Genomic DNA, 21,535 nt, shown 5'->3' on the forward strand with positions numbered 1-21,535 from the left:
CATTCACTCGGCACTGAGAATAGCCTATAAAATAATACAGAACCATGCTAACAATATCAAGGGGGAGCAAGAGAAGAGCAAGACCATTACATCTATTGGAAATGTACTCCATGTCAGACTCTGGGCAGGTGACTTAGCATCTACTATCCCATCAGTTCTCACAACACATAATCCCAGTTGTCCACAGAAAGTCATTGCCCTCTGCAGTAATGAACTGGCCCAGGGTTATCCCACTAGATACACCCAGGGCTGCCTGGTTTGAAAGTCTTGTTTCTTAGCCTCTGAACTATTTGTTCTCTATTCATGTTGGGCACCCATGGTCCATTTGTTGCCAAATATAGTTCATGTCCTGGAAGGAATGAGAACCATCCACCAGCCAGGGCAAGTTAGGCAGATGACACAAGGGGCAAAGAGAAGAGTGCAAGGTGCTAGGGAGTGATGCTAGTTAGTGTGTGACATTCTAGGGCCAGAAATTAAAACTGTACATCTCAGTGACTGTACCTAACTCTTCTGGCTACTGGAGAAAAAAGGAATAGGGACCTTAGGCATTTGAGTGGGTTGGTAATGCTTTCTGAATGCCAAGTACAACTTCTACCCTGAACACTTTGTACAGAGCAGTGTCCAGGTGTTAACACACAAGGCACTTATAGGACCTGCACATAGCCAGTTGTGTAGGTTATCCCCTAAAATAAAATCTCTAATAAACTCTTTTCCTTTCTCAACAAACATGAGTCTACTATAAGCAGGCAGAAAGGTTACAGGAAAGCCCTGTGACCATATGGAGGAGAGCTAATGTGTACATGAAAGGGATAGTAATCTCTCTTAATGGCCACAGTGCTGTCTTGTGAGAGGATTATTTGTCTTTTGAAAATAAAGTAACACAAGTGAACCTATCTACAAAAAAGAAACAGGTTCACAGACATGGAGAACAGACTTTTGGTTGCCAAGGGTTGTGGGGTTGTCAGATAGACTTAGAGTTTGGGGTTGGTAGATGCAAACTATTATATTTAGAATGAATATACAATAAGGTATAGCATAGGGAACTATATCCCATCTTCTGGAATAGACATGATGGAAAATAATATTTAAAATGGGAATGTTTGTGTGTGTGTGTGTGTGTGTGTGTATATGTATGACTGAATATATATATTTAAAACAGGAATGTATAGGAGTTCCCATTGTAGTGCAGCAGAAATGAATCTGACTAGTATCCATGAGGTTGTGGGTTTGATCCATGGGCCCGCTAAGTGGATTAAGGATCTGGTGTTGCAGTGAGCTGTGGTGTAGATTGTAGATGTGGCTCAGATCCAGTGTTGCTGTGGCGCTGGTGTAGGCTGCCATCTATAGCTCCAATTGGACCCCAGCCTGGGAACCTCCATGTGCTGCTAGTGCGGTCTTAAAAAAAAAAAAAAAAAAAGGAATGTGTGTGTGTGTGTGTGTGTGTGTGTGTGTGTGTGTGTATGATTGAGTCACCTTGCTGTACAGTAGAAATTGGAACATTATGAATCAATTGTACTTTAATTAAAAAATTAAAGTGACAATCTATAGCTCTAGTTATTGAGTGTTATCCATTCTCTACCATAAATTTTTTGAGAGGTGTTAAAAATTTCCTGAAAGGATTCTGGAACCAGCAGAAGCCTCTGGTTAGCTCCTCTTTAACCTGGGGAGATGGAATTTAAGAATGGAGCATCTGAAGGTTGTAGTGCACCATCTGACTTGCAGTCAAGTGAATCCTCTGTTGGATGCAGTTGCAGGGAGGGGTTGTCAGGACTGAGGGATTGCTAGAGCCAGCATAGCCTGATGTCATTACTGACTCAAACCTCCAAGGTGGCCCACTGCTCACCAAAGCAGCCATTTGTTCTGAGCTTATTTACCAACTGGAGCCATTGATTGGCCCTCTGAAGAGAACACTGTCAGGTGGCATTATCCCAATTTGGTTCATGATTGATTTCATCCTTAATGCAACTCCCACACCTAAACCAAGAGCATTATGATGGGAAAGACCAACCTTAATGTTATATGCTGCTAAATATATTTTCAGGTCACTGGGTCTTGACGAGATAGAAGTCTACCCTAGTACTAAGGATATGCCATTTGGATATACTTAATTAAGTATAAATTTGTAGGTCTCTCTTTCTGTAAATATTTTACAACTCAATAGTTTTTTTTTTGCCCATCAACCCACTTATAGGCCATGCTGTTGTATTGCTTTTATTGTAGTTCTCACAGTCAATTTTAAGAGTAGATAATATGACCTTTGTATCTCAAGAGTTATTTCAGCTCCATCCTTAGAAATATAGCATCTGAGTAACTGAAATGTAGAAAGGTTGACTCATAGATGATAAATAGATAATAAACAGATATTGATTTAAACTGTGATGATTATGAAGATTCATTGCTCTAAGAAGCATATATTGACTTTAAAAAGTAAGGTCAAATTTTGACATTGAATTAGCAATAAATATTGATATATATACCAGAGCAGAAAGACAGTAGATGTAATTAATGCTTTCTGTATGTTGCCTCTAAAAATGAATCATTTGCTCTTCTGACCCCAGATTCCTAAGACACACACAGACAAAGACTTGTTAAAAACATAAGAAAGTGCTTTGATGCAGAACCATTCAGATATCACCTGCCTCAGATACTATGATGACATTAGGATAATTACCAAAATATGAGTCTCCTTGTAGTCATGACCACGCAGCCACCCCTAGTCCAGTTCCCTTACAAGCACTGGCTTGATTGTAAAATAACATCATACTGACACCTCATCTTACCCTGGCTAGGTAGAAGAAACACTACCATTTTTTCATCTTGTGTTAGTAGCTGCATACCGGATACTGTTTAAATACTGTGCTTTGAGAACGTGCAAGGTGTACATACGCAGATCAAGTATCTGGATGGATAGATGCTTGGTTAGTAATGAACTGTGCTATGATTTTCCTTTTCTTTCAGATGCTATAATGACCTTATAATGCCTAGAAAACTTTGTCTATTACCTACTACCTACTTATGTATCCTCTGTTTCTATCATCTGTCTTTCTGTCTTCCTTACTATGCATGTTGGTTGCATTCCTGATTCCCACTGAGAGAATCAACGAGCTCAGAAATTTGTCAGAGTTCAGTTTTTAGGTTACAATAATTGACCATGATGTCTTTAGAAATTTCAGCAAAACCATAAACCTGCAATTTTTTCAAATCTGTGTACATGTTTATATACTGCATATACATTTCAGAGAGACTCTGTAGTTCCTGATGAATTAGAACTTGTGACCTGAAAAAAGATAATGACTTAAAAAGAAACATGTGAATTAGGAGTTCCTGTCGTGGTTTAGTGGTTAACTAATCCGACTAGGAGCCATGAGGTTGTGGGTTCGATCCCTGGCCTCGCTCAGTGGTGTAGGTTGCAGACGTGGCTCGGATCCCACATTGCTGTGACTCTGGCATAGGCCAGCCGCTACAGCTCCAATTAGACCCCTAGCCTGGGAACCTCCACATGCCGTGGGAGCACCCAAGAAAAGGCAAAAAGACAAAAAAAACACCATAAATAAAAGTAACATGTGAATTAAATTGGAAAGAAGGGAGAATTGGAAGCATTTCTGAAGTAAGAGCTTTCTTATTATTCCTTCTCATGTCAAAGCATCTCAGCCACTATTCACAAGGGGAGGCATGCTGCAGCAGAGCATACTCAAATGTTGTCATTTTTGTACCTAGGAGTGAGAGCTTTCCTCTCTTCTAACAGCTCAATCCTTCCTTTCTGGGAAATTCCAGCTCAGAAAATGTCCTGCACTCAGTGTAGTTCATGTTAAAGAGGCACTCCTTCCTCCCCTCGAACCTTTCCTATACCACTGTCCTCTCCTCACATGTACCGTGCCTTCACTCAGACTGCCCTTTCAGCCAGGGATGAATTCCTGGTTTCTTTTGGGGGAACATCGCAGTTGTGCTTCTCCATCAGGATCCCACATTATCCCATGTTTATTTCTCCTGTAGTTTTGACCATAATGTGTTTCTTCTTCACTAGACTATGGGATCCTTGAAAGCAAACAAGCATGACTTTCATTACTGTACCCCAGCCCCAAAGGCAGGGCTCAGCACTGAGGAGAGACTCAGGAAGTGTGTGTGTGTGTGTGTGTGTGTGTGTGTGTATGTGTGTGTGTGTGTGTGGAAAGGAGCTCTCTGCAGCCCACTGCAGCCTCTGCTCTCTCTAAACCCATGTGGGGCTCACTGTCAGCACCACACACCTGAAGATGCTTCTCTTGCATGGAGCTTCTAGTGTTCTATATGGTTAATTCTAACACCCTGGGAAGATGGAAAGCCACTCCGAAAACGAGACTGTTCTCACACCAACCAATTTACAAAGAAACCAAGTCAACTTAATCCATTTGGAGCATCTGTAAACAGGGATGGGGCAGGGTCCAGGGAAAAAACTGAAGGGCTGGGCCTCTTCAGTGTTTGTTACTTCTCTAAAAAGGAAAACACTGCCTCTGTATTTTTGCAAAGATGGTATTGAAAAAGAAATGAAAATTTCCACAAATAAGTTTTGTGTTAGCCATCAAGGACTTCTAAATGGTCTATTTCTGTCAATGATGTCAAGGTTAGAAAAATGAATCAGGAAGGGGGTTGTTGCCATAGTAAGCAGATTCAGCCCAGGAAGTGCTATACTTTCCCACCTGTCCTGGGACTACCCTCCCTCACTCAGGGACACATGGACTGGGGTGACATGCAAAGGAGACACTTTATAAGAAATGCCGGCAAGGGATCTTTGTTTCCACTTCCTACACTTTCCATTTCCTACAACAGTCAGCCAACCTGATGAAGGTCCTTTATTCCCTCAAGCAGCACAATCAGGAAAGAGAGGTCCACAGTGATAAATAAGCTTTAAAGCACTGTTGAAAGAAATTAACGAAACTCTAAAGAGTTGGAAATACATGCCATATTCATGGACTGGAAAACTAGCATTAAGATGCCAAAAATTTCCTAAATTGTTATATGGATTTAATGCAATCCCCATAAGAATTAGAGCTGTTTTTGTAAAATAGAAATTGAGAGGTTGATTCTAAAATTCATATAGAATTTCAAGAGACCAATGGAATAGAATAGCAAAAGCAACCTTGAAAAAGAAGAACAAATTAGGAGGACTCACACTTCCCAATTTCAAAACTTAATACAAAGCAAAAGTAATTAATACAATGTGGTACTGGCATAAAAGTAGACATGTAGATCAATGAGATATATTTGAAATAAACCCACATATCTATAATCAACTGACTTTTGACAATAGTGCCTAAACCATTCAGTGAAGAAAGAATAACTTTCTTAACAAATGGGGCTGGGACAAATGAATAGCTACATGAAAAATAAGGAAGTTTAATCTTTACTTCACATGATAGAACAAGTTAACATGGGATGAGTTAAAAATCTTAATGTGAAGCAAAACTATGAAACTATTAAAAGAAAAATAGGAGTAAATCTTCATAAACTTGGATTTGGCAAAATATTCTTAGATATGATACCAAAAGCATGGACAATTAAAAAAAACTAGACAAATTAGACAATGAGAGAAGGAAACACAATGAGTGGGCAATCTATAAACAAGAGGATAATTAGAATTGCGGACTTTATTGCCCAGGAGCTAGGGGTTCAAGCCCAAAAAACTTCTAGAACTCAGCAATGGATTCTGTAAAGTTGCAGGATACTATATATATACACACATATATATGTATATATATATACACACATATATATGTATATATATATACACACATATATATGTATATACACACACACACACACACACAAATCTTTTGCATTTCTATAGCCTAAAAAGGAACTATCAAAGAAAGAGATTGAGAAAACAATACCATTTACCATCACATTAAAAAGAATAAAATACCTAGTAATAAACATAACCAAGGAGGCAAAATCTACTCAGAAAAATATAAGATACTATTGGAGGAAATTGAAGATGACACAAACAGATGGAAAAATATACCACGTTTAAGAATTGAGGAGTTTCCATATGGCTCAGTGGAAATGAATCTGTTTAGCATCTGTGTGGACACAGGTTCGATCTCTGGATTCGATCAGTGGGTTAAGGATCTGGTGTTGCCATGAGCTGTGGTGTAGGTCACAGAAACGACTTAGCTTGGATCCTGCATTGCTGTGGCTGTGGCATAGGCCAGCGGCTACAGCTCTGACAGGGCCCCTAGCCTGGGAACCTCCATATGTCATGGGTGCAGCCATAAAAAGACAAAAAAAAAAAAAAGAATTGGAGATTTAATGTAGCTAAATGACCGTATTAATCATTGAGATTTAATGCAACCTGTTTCAAAATACCAATGGAAATTTTCACAGAATTAGAAAAAACAATTCTAAAATTTGCATGGAAACACAAAAGACCCCCAAAAGGCAAAACAATCTTGAGAAAAAAGAATGAGACTGGAAATATCATGCTCCCTGATTTCAAACTACACTATGAAGCACAGTAATCAAAACAGTATAGTACTGGCACAAAAACAGACACAAAGATCAACGTAACAAAATAGAATCCAGAAATGAACTCACACTTATATGGTCAATTAATCTATGATAAATGAAGCATTTGTATATGACTATCCAATGGTGAAAAGACAGACTCTTTGATATTAGCGATGAGAAAAATGGATGACTTCATACCAAAAAAATCATGCTGGACTACTTTCTCACACCTTATACAAAAATATACTCAAAATGGATTAAAGACTAAAGACCCAAAGTTATAACATTTCTCAAAGAAATCATTGGGTGTACACTCTTTGACATTGGTATTGGAAATATTTTATATCCAATAATGAGTTAATGTCTAAAATATGCAAAGAACATATGTAACTGAGCATCCTAAAAAACTAACTACCTGATTGATTAAAAAATGGGTGGAGGATCTGAATAGACATTTTTCCTAGGAAAATCTATGGATGGTCAAAGGCACATGAAAAGATATGCAACATCACTAATCCTCAGGGAAATGCAAACCAAACCATAATGAGATATCACCTCACATCTTTCAGAACGGCTAGTGTCAAAAAGAAAACAAGACAAAAAGTGCTGGCAAGGATGTGGAGAAAAGGGAACCCTATTACATTGTTGGTAGGGGTGTAAACTGTATAATGAAACAGTGGGGCAATTCCTCAGAAAATTAAAATGGAACTACCACATGATCCAGCAAGTCCTCTCCTGGGTGTTTATCCAAAGAAAATAAAAATACTAATTAGAAAAGATATATGAATTCCTATATTCATTGCCACATTATTTATAATAACCAAGATAGGGAAGTAACCTAAGTACCCATTAATAGATAAATGGATAAAGAAGACATGGTACATGTATACAATGGAATATTACTCAGCCATAGAAAAGAATGAAATCTTGCCACACATACTAATTCCTACATGTAGCATTAGCTAATCCATTAACTTTTTAAAAAATATATAAAAATCAATTATTTAATGCTTCAGTGTGGTAGCTGAGTATGATTATCCTGATTCATATCCTGATTTATTCAGCAATAAAGCAAATATTCCCCTCATCCCCCGTCTCATTCCTTTATGAATTGGGGCAACAAGTTGGGTAGCATAAAAAGCAGTAATTTTCCCTTCCATTAACTTTTTACAAACACAACTTTTGGTGGCTTTTTAAAATTAAATGAAGAATTCCCATGTTTCTGGCAGGACCAGAAAATATACGAAATGTACAATGTACTACAGGACCAACCAAAAGTACAAAACGCTTATGAATTACCTAGGACTGCAAGGCCAATGGGCAAGAAGTAACACAATTCTGTAGATTGGCAAGGACCCTAAGGCTGATTCTCCCACAGGCTTCTGCTGTATTGTTTTTACCTTGAGAATGGCATAAACCCACACTTGGTTTCCTTCAGCATTTCTATGGCAATACCTGGTCTTCTTGGAGCAAGAGGGCATGGTTTTTCTGAATAAAGAGAGGTAGACCAAAGCAGGCTCAAATAACCTTCAGAAAAACTAATACACTGTGGGACTTGGAAGTTATCCAGCATAGAGTCCTGCAAAAATGCAACCACCAATGAATTCAGTGTAGCCTGGAGCCAGCTGTGCTTTCTGCAGTCTATACTAGCAGCCATCATTTCACATCTGGGAACTTCTGGCTTTTGAGCAATCACTTTGGTCATTCTGGTTTCCTACTTGTCCCATCACCCTCCCATTGCTCTGTCCCATTGCTCTGTAACTCAGGTGTGCTCTCAGCCCTTTGACTTGGAAGCCTGTGTTAATTCAGGCCCGACTTCCCTATTTGTGATTAATGCTGTAGTTCTGAGCCAACTGCATACCCAGTGGTGCCTGGTGTAGACTAATAGCACCCTTAGCAGTGGTACAGGGGAAACATGCATGCAAGGAAATAGGCCCAACAGAAAAAGATGGTTGCTATAATGGATGGAGGAAGGGGATGTAATAAAGACATAATAAATTAAGTAGACAAAGAAATAAATATAAATAAAAAGTAAAATAAAAAGGAAAGACATAATAAAGACAATAAATAAAAAATAAATAACATGATAAATTAAAAAGGCATAAAAACAACACATGAAATAAATAATTAAATAAAATAAATAAAAATATAATGAATAAATAGAAGCATATAAAGACATAATATATAAAATAAATAAAATATAAAACTAATGAATAAATATATAGTAAATAAATAAATAAACCTCAGAAAACTAAATATGGAACTACCATATGATCCACCAAACCCACTCCTGGGCATATATCTGGACAAAACATTTATTGAAAAAATACATGTACCTGTATGTTCATCTCAGCACTATTCACAATAGCCAAAACATGGAAACAACATAAACTTCCATTGAATGATAAATGGATTAAGAAGATGTGGTACATACAATGGAATACTACTCAGCTACAAAAAGGACAAACTAATGCCATTTGGAGCAACATGGATGGAACAAGATATCCTCATACTGAGTGAGGTAAGACAGAAAGAGAAAGACAGTCACCATGTGCTATAACTTATATGCAGAGTCTGAAATATGGCACAAATGATCTATTTACAAAAATCAATCTGTGTGACCACACCACATTAACAAACTGAAGAATAAAAACCATATGATCCTCTCAATAGAGTCAGAAAAAGCTTTTGACAAAATCCAACACGTATTTCTGATAAAAACCCTTCAGAAAATGGGCATAGAGGGAACCCACCTCAACATAATAAAGGCCATATATGACAAACCTAGAGCTAACATCATTCTCAGTGGTGAAGAGCTGAAAGAATTCCTGCTGAGATCAGGAACAAGACAAGGATGTTTGCTCTCACCACTACTATTCAGTATAGCTTTGGAAGTCCTAGCCATGGCAATAAGAGAAGAGAAAGAAATAAAAAGAATCCAAATTGGAAAGGAAGAATTAAAACTATCACTGTTTGCAGATGACATGATACTATATCTAGAAAATCCTAAAGACTCTACCAGAAAACTATTAGAGCTCATCAGTGAATTTGGCAAAGTCACAGGATACAAAATTAATACTCAGAAATAAACTGCATTTCTATATACTAACAACAAAAGATCAGAAAGGGAAATTAGGGAAACAATCCCATTTACCAGCTCATCAAAAGAATAAAATACTTAGGAATAAACCTACCTAAAGAGACAAAAGACCTGTACTCTGAAAACTATAAGACGCCAATGAAAGAAATCAAAGATGACACAAACAGATGGAAAGACACCATGCTCTTGGATTGGAATAATCAATATTATCAAAATGACAATATTACCCAAGGCAATCCATAGATTCAATGAAATCTCTATCAAATTACCAAGGACATTTTTCACAGAACTAGAACAAAATATTTTAAAGTTTTTTTGGAAGCACAAAAGACTCAGAATAGCCAAAGTCATTCTGAGAAAGATAAATGGAGCTGGAGGAATCAGGCTCTCTGACTTCAGACTATACTACAAAGCTACAGTCATCAAAACTATATGGTTCTGTCCCAAAATCAGAAATATAAATCAGTGGAACAGGCTAGAAAGCCCAGAATTAAATCCACACACCTGTACTCAACTAATCTATGACAAAGGAGGCAGGAATACACAATGGAGAAAAGACAGTTCCTTCAATAAGTGGTGCTGGGAAAAGTGGACAGCTACATGTAAAAGAATGAAATTAGAACACTTCCTAACACCATACACAAAAATAAACTCAAAATGGATTAAATACATAAATATAAGACCAAATACTATAAAACTCTTAGCAGAAAACAGGCTGAACAATCTCTGACAGAAACCACAACAATATCTTCTCAGATCCACCTCCTAGAATAATGACAATAAAAACAAAAATAAACAGATAGGACACAATTAAACTTAAAAGTTTCTGCACAGCAAAGGAAACCCTAAACAAAACAAAAAGACAACCCACAGAATGGGAGAAAATATTTGCAAATGAAGCAACTGACAAGGGATTAGTCTCCAAAATTTATAAAAACCTCCTGCAGCTCAATATCAAAAAAATAAACAGCCCAATCAAAAAACAGGCAGAAGATCTAAACAGACAATTCTCCAAAGAAGACATACAGATGGCCAAAAAACACATGAAAGATATTTGACATCACTAATTATTAGAGACATGCAAATCAAAACTATTATGGGGTACCACTTTACACCAGCTAGAATGACTGTCATCAAAGGGCTACAAACAATAAATGCTGGAAAGGGTGTGGAGAAAAGGGAACCCTATTACACTGTTGGTGGGAATGTAAATTGGTGCAACTATAGTAGAAAATAGTATGAATATTCCTCAGAAAACTAAAAACAGAATTACCATTTGATCCAGCAATCCCACTCCTGGGCATCTATCCAGAGAAAACCGTAATGCTAAAAGATATATATACTCCAGTGCTTGTGGAAGCACTCTATATGATAGCCAAGACATGGAAACAACCTAAATGTCCATTGACAGAGGAGTGGATCAGAAGAGGTGGTACATACACACAATGGAATATTACTCAGCCATTAAAAGGAAAGAAATAATGGCATTTGCAGCAACATGGATGGACCTAGAAATTATCATGCTAAATGAAGTTAGTCAGACAGTGAGACACCAACATCATATGCTATCACTTACATGTGGAATCTAAAAAAAGGACACAATGAACTTCTTTGCAGAACAGATACTGATTCACAGCCTTTGAAAAACTTATGGTTTCCAAAGGAAACAGGTTGGGGGATGTGGGGATGGGCTGGGGGGTTAGGATGGAAATGCTTTAAAATTGGTTTGTGATGATCATTGTACAACTACAACTGCAATAAAATTCACTGAATTAAAAAAAATGATCTATCTACAAAACCAGAAACAGATCATGAACATGGAGGATAGACTTGTGTTTTCCAGGAGATGGGGAGGGAGTGGGACAGACTGGGAGTTTGGGGTTAGTAGATGCAAACTATTGGTTTGGATAATGAGATCTTGCTGTATAGAGCAGGGAATTATATCCAGTCACTTGTGATGGAACACGATGGAGGATAATGTGAGAAAAAGAATGTGTATATATGTATAACTGAGTCAGTTTGCTGTACAGCTGAAATTGACAGAACATTGTAAATCAACTATACTAAAAAATAAAAAATATTAAAATATGTAAAATAAGTAATAATTAAATAATTAAAATAAATAAAAATATAATAAGTAAATACAGGCATAATAAAGACGTAATATATAAGTAAATAAATACAAGATAAATAAATTAAAAATGTATAGTAAATAAATACATAAAGCTTCTTCCCAGAAAGGCTACACAAAGGAAATAACCTGAGGAGAATCTTAACTTAAGGAGTACATATTCTTTTGCTGAGTAGGCAATGTGTGTGTTTGTTTGGGGAGCAGTAAGTTTATCTGGTGCCAAGTCCTCAGGCTCTTTGGATTACTTCCTGCAGAATTTGACTTTGTCTCCTTTTCTATACTTTTCTTTATAAATCCAACAGAACAATCATAAGTCACAGTGTTACGTAACTCTTAATTATTTTCCTTCCATGAGTCAAGAGACTGTCAATAAATCAGCCCTTCTTTCCTTCGCATGCATAACTAAAATGCTATTCATTAGCTTCTAGGCAGAGTTATTGATGAAGAGTGCAAAGGTATCCAGGAGGGAGAGAGCAATAAAACATTATGTTGTTAGATAGATGCAGAGTGTTTTACAGCTTTCAAAGCATTTTGGCATCTACTAAGTCTTTCAACCAGTAACATTTCCCAGGAGATAGGTGATCTCAATTTGATGGGTTATAGATGGATAAGTGGTGTCAACCTAGACACTTGCTCCAGTGCTTTCCTCTGGCAACAACATCAACATATCAGGAGTGACTTAGTAGAAAGCATGAGAAAAATATGGGCATACTGGGTTCTGAGAATCCAGGCATTGAGAGTAAGAGTTTCAAGGGTCTGTCACAGGTACACAAAGTGGGATTTGAAAGCAAGCTGAAGATCCGTAACTCCTGCCCAGAATCCCTTATCTTCCAGAAAAATACAAAGCCTGAGCAGGGAGCATGTATCTATTATGGAGCATCTGATCAGGAGGGGATAGGAAGAAATGAAGGTTGTCTACCAAAAAAAAAAAAAATCACAAGCAAGTTCTTCTATATTTGGAAGAAAATCATAACTTTTTCCTTCATACCATAAATGTAAGTATCACTGTTTCAGGAAAATGGGGTGTGAGAGAATGGTCATATTCCAGGTCTCTGGTGAGTCCATAGAACAGGCAGTCAAGTGAGGGTTCTTGGGTTTTTGCAGGTAAGAATTCAAGAGGGAGCCATAATAAAGTGAAGGCAGTTTTATTTAGAGAGATAGACATTCCATAGGCAGGATGTGGTCCATCTTAGTAGATGAAAACAGCCCTGGGGTGAAAGAGTGTTTAGATTTTAGGGGCTGGGTAATTTCATAGGTTAATAAGTGGGAGGATTATTCCAACTATTTTGGGAAAGGGGTGGGGATTACCAAGAATTGGGCTACTGCCCACTTTTTTGTCCTTTTATGGTAAGGTCTTGGAACTGCCATGGCACCTGTGGGTGTGTCACTTAGATGCTAATATATTACAATGAGCATGTAATGAGGCTCAAGGTCCACTGTAGGTTGAACCTTCCACCATATAGGGACCAATTTGTTCTAAGGTTCTAAATTGTTTTTGTCTTATCATCGATGGCTGTGTCATTCCTTCAAAGATTGTGCCCTGCCTCCTTCCCTCCTGTCTCATCACTTGGAGCAATGTTTATAAAGATGTGGCCTATGGACCACTGCAAAGACTGCCCTTAATCAAATGTCAGTCAAGCTCCACTGAGCCCTCAGTTTGACAGCTCAACTTTGGCCTGCTGCCCTGTCTGTGCCCTGTCTGATTCCCATTAAGCCAGTTTAGCGAGGCTACCCTCTCCCATCATAGCTAATCAAGTTCTTCTTAGTAATTCTCCATCCATTGACCCCTCCTTACTTCTGCTCATTGATTTTAAATATTCATCTGTCTGCTGTGTTCAGAGTTGAACTTGGTTCTATTTTGAGGTTTCTCTCCCCTACTGCAGTAACTTGCTGTTTTTAACAAGGGTCTGGGACAAAAGTTTTCTTTAACACGACCTACAAGGGAATCATAGGAAGTTTGTTAAAATACACATTTCTGAGAGTTCCCATCATGGCTCAGGGTTACTGAACCCAACTAGCATCCATGAAGACTCGGCTTTGGTCCCTGGCCTCTCTCAGTGGGTTAAGGATCCGGTGTTGCCATGAGCTGTGGTGTAGGTCATAGTCGCAGCTCGGATCCAGAATTGCTGTGGCTGTGGTGTAGGCTGGCAGCTACAGCTCAGATTTGACACCTAGCAAGGGAACGTCCATATGCTGCAAGTGCGGCCCTAAAAAAAGACAAAAGACCAAAAAAAAAAAATACACACACACACACACATTTCTGGGTCTACGCATGATCTACTGGATCAGAATCTCTGAGTAGAACCCTGGAAATTGTGTTTTCAGGCTTGAAGGGGATTTTCACATGAGCACTGGGTAGGGGTTTCCATGGTGCCAGCCCCCAGGTGAATTGTGTTTGCGACTAAGACCCTGGCTGGCTGAGAGACAGAGTAGGCAGTGGATCACCTCACCACGTAGTGACATAACACTGTGTATCTTTAGAACTGGACCCCTGCAGAACTGTTTTCTTCACCTCCTCCTAAACAGAAGCACTGGAGCAATTTTTGTTTTTCGATTCAAAGGTGGGTCTTAGAAAAAGTGCTTTCAGGTTCATTTCTACTTGAATGCTTGAAAAACACTAATTGGGCCCTTCCCTGCGGGAATAAAGACCTTCTGGTTGGAAGGTGTGCTAGAGAAGAAAGACCACATAATTCTAACTATTTATAAACTCTCACCTCTCAAACAGCAGGGTGGTTTTAGAGGCATATAAACATTTAAAAAGCTAAAGCAGAATAGGTAATAATGTGTTTAAGTGTCTTAGCTTTAGGACTTCTTCCTCAAGAGAGTGGCAGAAAAGAGCTTGGAATGGTGCAGTTTGAGGGGTCTTGGGCATATGCCCAAATGAACATTTGAGTGAATATTCATTCACTGGAAAGGCATCTATATGGACATAGTACACTGCAGTGCAGCTCCCTCCCCTCAGGTATTGCACTAACAGTCATTACCTTTTAACTCTAGTTCATAGCTCCCCTTGAAAGCAGTGCTGCTCAGGATGTGGTCTGTGGAGCACTACTGGCCTTCAAGATGGGGATCTCAGAAATAGGCATAAACATTTATAAACTTAAAAGCAATGCTCAGAGGAGTTCCATGGTGGTGCAGAGTGTTAAAAATCTGGCATTGTCACTGTGGTTTGGGTCACTGCCGTGATGTGGGTTTGATTACTGGCCAGGGAATATTTGCATGTTGTGGGCATGCCCCCCCCCCCAAAAAAAAGAAAAAAGAACAATTGCTCAGGGTAATTCAGTGTCCATTGAATCTCATAATAAAATATTGGGGCAGTATGGGGGTAACTAGATCCCAATTTTTGGTGGGAGGAATGGTATGTACCTACAAGGATGGGAGATGTGGTTGAAGACCATCTTTGCAGGTTATCTATCATAACTTTCCTGCCCCTTATTTATTTTTTTGCAGGGTCCCACCAGCCACTAATGCTCACATGACAATCCAATTCACATTTAAGTTTTCAGAGCTGATAGTAATTCAGTGAATAATCGAGTAGAAATAAAAGTGAGTTTACACTACCAACTCAAAACCTTGAAATTATAGACTCCAGTCCCTGCACTGACATTTTCCATTGTTTTGCACCAGCTGTTCCTCTGCCTGTAGAATGAAAGGAGCACAGGAAGAAGTACTAATGGACTGACAGATGGAGAGAAAGGCCAACAGTGAAGGTGAACCCTGAGAAAAAGACATACTGGCTAGGCAATGGTGCCTTGATTTGGTAAATTTACATTTTGCGATTGCTAGCAGCAGTTTTTATTTATATGGAAAATGATTATGATTTTCCTTCTTGAAAATGAAAAAAAAAAAAAAAAGGAGTTCCCTAGTGGCTTAGGGCTGAGGATTTGGTGCTTTTACTGTTGTGGTCCTGGGTACAATCCCTGGTCTGGGAACTTTCACAAGCTGTGAGCACAGCCAAAATAAAATTAAAAATTAAAAAAAAATTAAAAAAAATTAAAAAACCCACAAACTTTCAAAATGATAGCTCATATTCCATGTGTTATATTTCTGTTTCGTTTTATTCATTTAACTCAGCAAATCTCATTGACCAACTACCAGGTATAACACATCATTCCAGATCATGAGAATACAGAGAAATAAAGGGACCTTCTTACTTAAATGCATTTGTTCACTCTTTCCCCTTTGCCTGGATCCCCACCCTCTCTTCTTCTGTTGGTTTGCTTCCGTTCACTCTCCTGAGTGGAGATCATACCTGTTACCTGGGAAACTTTAGCTTTTCCTCACCTGACACTTCAGGTGGGAAAAAGAAATTTTTCTCAATCTCCTCGTCATCCTCTTTGATTACCTCAATCATTTCTGTGGGGTTGGGAGTCTGAGGGCAAGGTCCGGATCTGATCCCTTTCTGTCCTGAGACTCTTGCAATGTTTGGCAAAGAATTAAACCAAATAAATGTATGGGATATGAGCATCTGACTCCCAGGGCTGCTCTGAAGGAAATAGATATTTACTGATGCTAAAGATTAGCATCTTTGTCTCGGTGATTTCTGCTTGTAATCATCTCTGGAGAGAAGATAGGTCCTGTGTATCCTCAAACAGGCAGAAGCCTTCCCTTCTCAATGCTTTGCTGAGGAGAAGCTCTGATAGCCTCCCACCAGGTGACCCTCCCAGGGTCAAGTCTGCATGCATGTGATGCCTTAACTGGCCAATTTCAAACTCTTGGTTTCCCCCACAATCACATAAATTGTTCACATGCATAATATTGTCAGAGATAGGGTGAAGGACTGGGGAAACAGGTTTTAGACAAGCAGCATGCAATCTGAACTAGCCCAACTGTTCACAGGATCTCAGAACTATGCTCTTGAGTGCTGCCTTTGCCTCCTTTGTCATTATTCAGGAAAACTCTGTGGGAGTTCCTGTTGTGGCTCAGTGGTAATGAACCCTACTCGTATCCATGAGGACACAGGTTCAAACCCTGGCCCTGCTCAGTGGGTTAAGGATATCATGTTGCTGTGAGCTGTGGTGTGCAAGGCAGATGTTGCCTTGATCTCGAGTTGCTTTGGCTGTGGCATAGGCCAGCAGCTGCAGCTCCAATTCGACCCCTAGCCTTCTGTATGCCGCAGATGTAGCCCTAAAAAGACAAAAAAGGAAAAAAATGGCTACCACAAAAAAGAATTAGTTGTGTAAGATCCATATCATAGGGATAACACTGAATTCACTGTAATAAAAATCAAGCTATTAACTAAAAATCAAGCTATTACTTTACTACTTTAACCTCATGAGTTGTAATGGGTTTGGAACAGACCTGTTCATCAGAAAACAAGAGTGTTACAATGTGTCACTGAGAACCTCTGCATGATGTCACTGATGGGTGTATCTTGGACTGGGCAGCCAAGTGTCAGTGCTCTTTTCAGTAGAAACACCCCTACCCCCACCCCATCAGGCACTTAGAACAATGAAATGGCTATAGCATCATTAGTACCACACTTGCTTGGCTATAAAGGGGTATTGAAGTACCTGTGGGAATGTCGAATAATTCCTATGTAGGGAATATTGAACAATTCCTAACAACCTGATATTCTGCTACTAACACCATATGTCAGCCTTCTGGGATTAAGCGCAACATTAAGCAAAAGCAAGAGCACAGATTAGATTGTGTTTGACTTCAAACTTTGAAAATGAGTATGTTTCCTTTGAGAAGAGTGATTATCTTAAGTGTTTAATACCATGTGCTTATTTTTTTCATCTTTTAAAAATTTTTGTAGAAGTATAGTTGATTTACAGTTGTGATAATTTCTGTTTACAACTAAGTGATGGTTATACATATACACACATCCATTGTCTTTCAGATTCTTTTCACATATAGATTATCACAGAATATTGGGTAGAATTCTCTGTGTTATACAGCAAGTCCCCATTGGCCAATCATTCTATATACCACAGAGTGCATATGGCAACCCCAAACTACCCAATCCATCCTCTCCTCACCACCATAAGTTTGTTTTCAAAGTCTGTTTCTTTCTGTTCTGCAAATAAATTCATTTGCATCCTTTTTTAAGATTCCACATATAAGTGATAGCATGTTTGTCTTTCACTGTCTAAGTTCACTTCTATGATAATCTCTAGGTCCATTCATGTTGCTGCCAATGGCGTTATTTCATCTATTTTATGGCTGAGTAATATTCCATTTTAGGAAGTTCCCATCATGGCTCAGCAGTAACGAGACCAACCAGTATCCATGAGAATGCAGGTTCTATCCCTGGCCTTGTTCAGTGGGTTAAGGATTTGACATTTTTGTGAGCTGTGGTGTAGGTTTCAGACATGGCTCAGATTCCTCATTGCTGTGGCTGTGGGGTAGGCCAGCAGCTGCAGCTCCAATTCTACTCCTAGCCCGGGAACTTCCAAATGCTGCAGGTATGGGCTTAAAAAGTGAAAAAAAAAAATCCATTTTATATATGTACCTTGTTTCACCATGCAAGAGGAACTACACTTTACTCCCTGCCTAGGTGTTTCCAAAAGTGGTTTAGGGGGAGGTCCTCCTTAGTGTAGAGATCAGTGTTTCACTTGGAAGAGGTGTAACTAACTTGGGTCTAATGCATCTCCTCCTCCAGATCACTCAGGGGGTCATGTTCTGAGCCAGGACAAGAACACAGGTCCTCAGCCTCTGGAAGTCTCCTGTGTTTAACTCGTGTTACAGAAAAGGGCTGGACTAAGGAAGGACAGTGAGGTTCTTGCTTGGATACAGAATTTAAGTGTACACTGAAAAAATTAATTAAGATAAATTGTATTTCATTTCATATTTAAAAAACGAGAAAAAAATCCAAAAATTATAGCTTAGTGGAATTGCTCTTTTTCTTTTTTCTGGCCCAGTCTTCAGTATGGCTTGGCATGACACTGTTACTGATCCTTTTATTTAAAATTTTGATTTTTCTTCTTCAAGAATTTTTTTGGATTAAGTTTGAATTTTATGTTGAAATAGTATTGATTAATGTTTAGGTACCTCCTTCAATTTTGTGCCCCATGCTAGTGCCTAACTTGCCTAACTCTAATCCCACCCCGTAACAGATGTTCTGTTTTGAACAAAGAGAAACATAATTGGCAAATGGGGAGAATGTCTTTGGGAGGTGTGTGGGGGGGGCTCAAACTCATTCTTTCTCTCTCTTACTTTATCTTCCCTTTTCCTTTCTCCTGCCTTTCTTGCACACACTCTTATTTTGAGTTTGAAAAGTCAAAAATAAAAAGAGAAAGAAAGAAAATTTGGATTGTCTTCTTTTCACTGCCAGGTGGCATCTGATGTAATATCTCCACTTATGGCTTCCTAAAATACCCCTAATGCGTAACTCACAGCTCACAGGAAGGTCTAGGTTTAAAACAAACCTGGGATTAGGACTGAAAATGTATTTCCAGAACATCTACAGGGAACATAAGACTCTTAGAGTTAGATAACTCTCTATTATAAAACATCCACAGACCTAAGAAAATATTAGGAAACAATGAATGATTTAAAAGCCTTCTGTTACCAAGTGGTTCTTGCATCTGCATGTATGGGTATGATGTGCTGTCCATGAATAGTGCTGCCTTATCACAGGTGGGTACAGCTTGTACAACAGTATCCAGTTTGTGCAGAAATGCATGCATGCACAGCCAGTTGCAGGGATAAGTGGAAACACCAAAATGTTAATAGACTTATTCTGGAAGTAGAGGGTGAAATATGGGGTATTTTTCATCCTTAAAAATAATTATATGTATATTTAATTCACAATAAGCATGTATTATTTCTTCAAAAATGATTTCATAGGTGTTTTTTATATAGAGGATGACAAAAAAGTGTTTTCTGACTCCAATAAATACCAAGCAATAGGAAAGCATCTGAATAGCAACGTCAGATTTGAACGTTAGTATCAAATAGAATCTTTCAGCAGAAAAAGTGTTGGAAAATTACATGAGCTGTTAAAAACCCTGCCCCAGATCAGTCATGTTGTCCTACTTGAAGATGAGGAGAGTGTCTTTCTTTGTGTCCCACAGCCATAGGGCTCTTCGCCCAGAGGGCAGGCTGTGACCTGAGCTACCCCACTGTGCAGAGGGTCACTGTGGCCAGAGATGTCACACCAAGGATGAGATCACCAGGAGGGCTGACAGTACAAATGTTGCAAGTTTGGCAGAGTTTGATGGAGATTTCTTTCCAGCTGACCTAAGTCCACAGCTTTGAGAAATTTCACATAGGAGAGTTAGATTTTCTCACTTAGGAACATTCAATTAACTACTAACAAGTGGCTTGGGAGGGAGGGTAGAATTAGGAATCTTGAAGAATGTGGACAGATTTGGAGTAGCCACTCTGGAGAAGGTAATGGTGAGTCAACAAAATGGGCTTGATATGAGATACCAGAGCTGCGACAAGGCAGCTGCCACGCGGCGGGGGCTGGTGGAGGGAATGTGCTTGAGACTCAGGTTGGGATGAGTTTGTAGGTTGTGGGGCATTGTTGTGAGTGTGAACCATGGCCTGCAGTGGAGGCTGAGTGATACTGATCATCACTGCAAGCATAGTGTGTGTGAGGGATGGTCAAGAGTAGAGGATGACATTGAAATGTAAGCTCCTAGAAGGTGAAGTTTTCAAATATTTTGCTTACTATAGATGTATCCCAAACTCCTAGGATATATTAACTTCTCAGTAAAAGTTTATTTAATCAATGAGGAAAGGAAAGATGAATAGATGAAGATTAAGAAATGAATGGCAAGATGGGTTAAGTTATCAAAAAGTTATTCAAACTTAAGTTAGTAGGATTGATACTCTTCAACTTCAGGATTTACTATAAAGCTACAATATTAAGTACAGTGTGGTACTGGTATAGGGATAGACAAAGTGATCAGTGAGACATAGAAAGAGTGAAAGTATTCTCATTAATAGAACCAATTGATTTTCAAGACAGGCATGAAAGCAATTCAATGAGGAAAATCTTTTCAAAAAGTTGGCCCTGTAATGACAGGAAAAATATAGAAAAATTAATTTCAATCCCCTTCCTTATACCAAACACAACAATTACTTCATGATGGAGTATTATGTAAACATAAAAACTAAAAATATAAACATTTTATAAGAAAACATAGGAAAATATATTTGCAGCTTAGGGATAGGCAAACATTTCTTAGGTGGGGCATAGAAATCAATCACTACCAAAGAAGAAGGATAATCAATTAGACTTCATACAAATGACACCATTTGGAAAATGAAATGGCAAACCTCTGACAGATGAAATATTCACAAAAGACATAACTGACAAAGGTTTTCAAGGCTATGTAAAGAGCTCAGTAAAATGAAAAGATTGTTGAATTAAAAATGGCAAAGTATTTGAACAGATACTCTACACATGAAGATAATATGAATGGCCAACATAGCTATGTAAAAGTTTTCAACACCACTGGTCATTTGGGAAGTGTAAAATAAAACTGCAGTGAATTGCCACTATATACACAACAAGAAAATCTAAAACTATAAACTGACAAAACTAAATGTGCAAGAATGTAGCTAAAGCTCTTATATGTTGCTTATGAGAATGTGAAATGAAATAGTTTATAAGAAAATACTTCATGAGTTCCTGTTGTGGTGCAGCAGAATGAATCTGACTAGTAACCATGAGGTTGCTCGTTCAATCCCTGGCCTCGCTCAGTGGGTTAAGGATCCAGCATTGCCATAAACTGTGGTGTACGTCATAGATGCGGCTTGGATATTGCGTTGCTGTGGTTGTGGCTGTGGCATAGCCTGGCAGCTGTGGCATAGGCCTGCAGCTGTAGCTCTGTTTTGACCCCTCGCCTGGGAACCTCCATATGCCA

The sequence above is a fragment of the Phacochoerus africanus genome, chromosome 3, assembly GCF_016906955.1.
Source record: "Phacochoerus africanus isolate WHEZ1 chromosome 3, ROS_Pafr_v1, whole genome shotgun sequence".
Taxonomy (NCBI): Eukaryota; Metazoa; Chordata; class Mammalia; order Artiodactyla; family Suidae; genus Phacochoerus; species Phacochoerus africanus.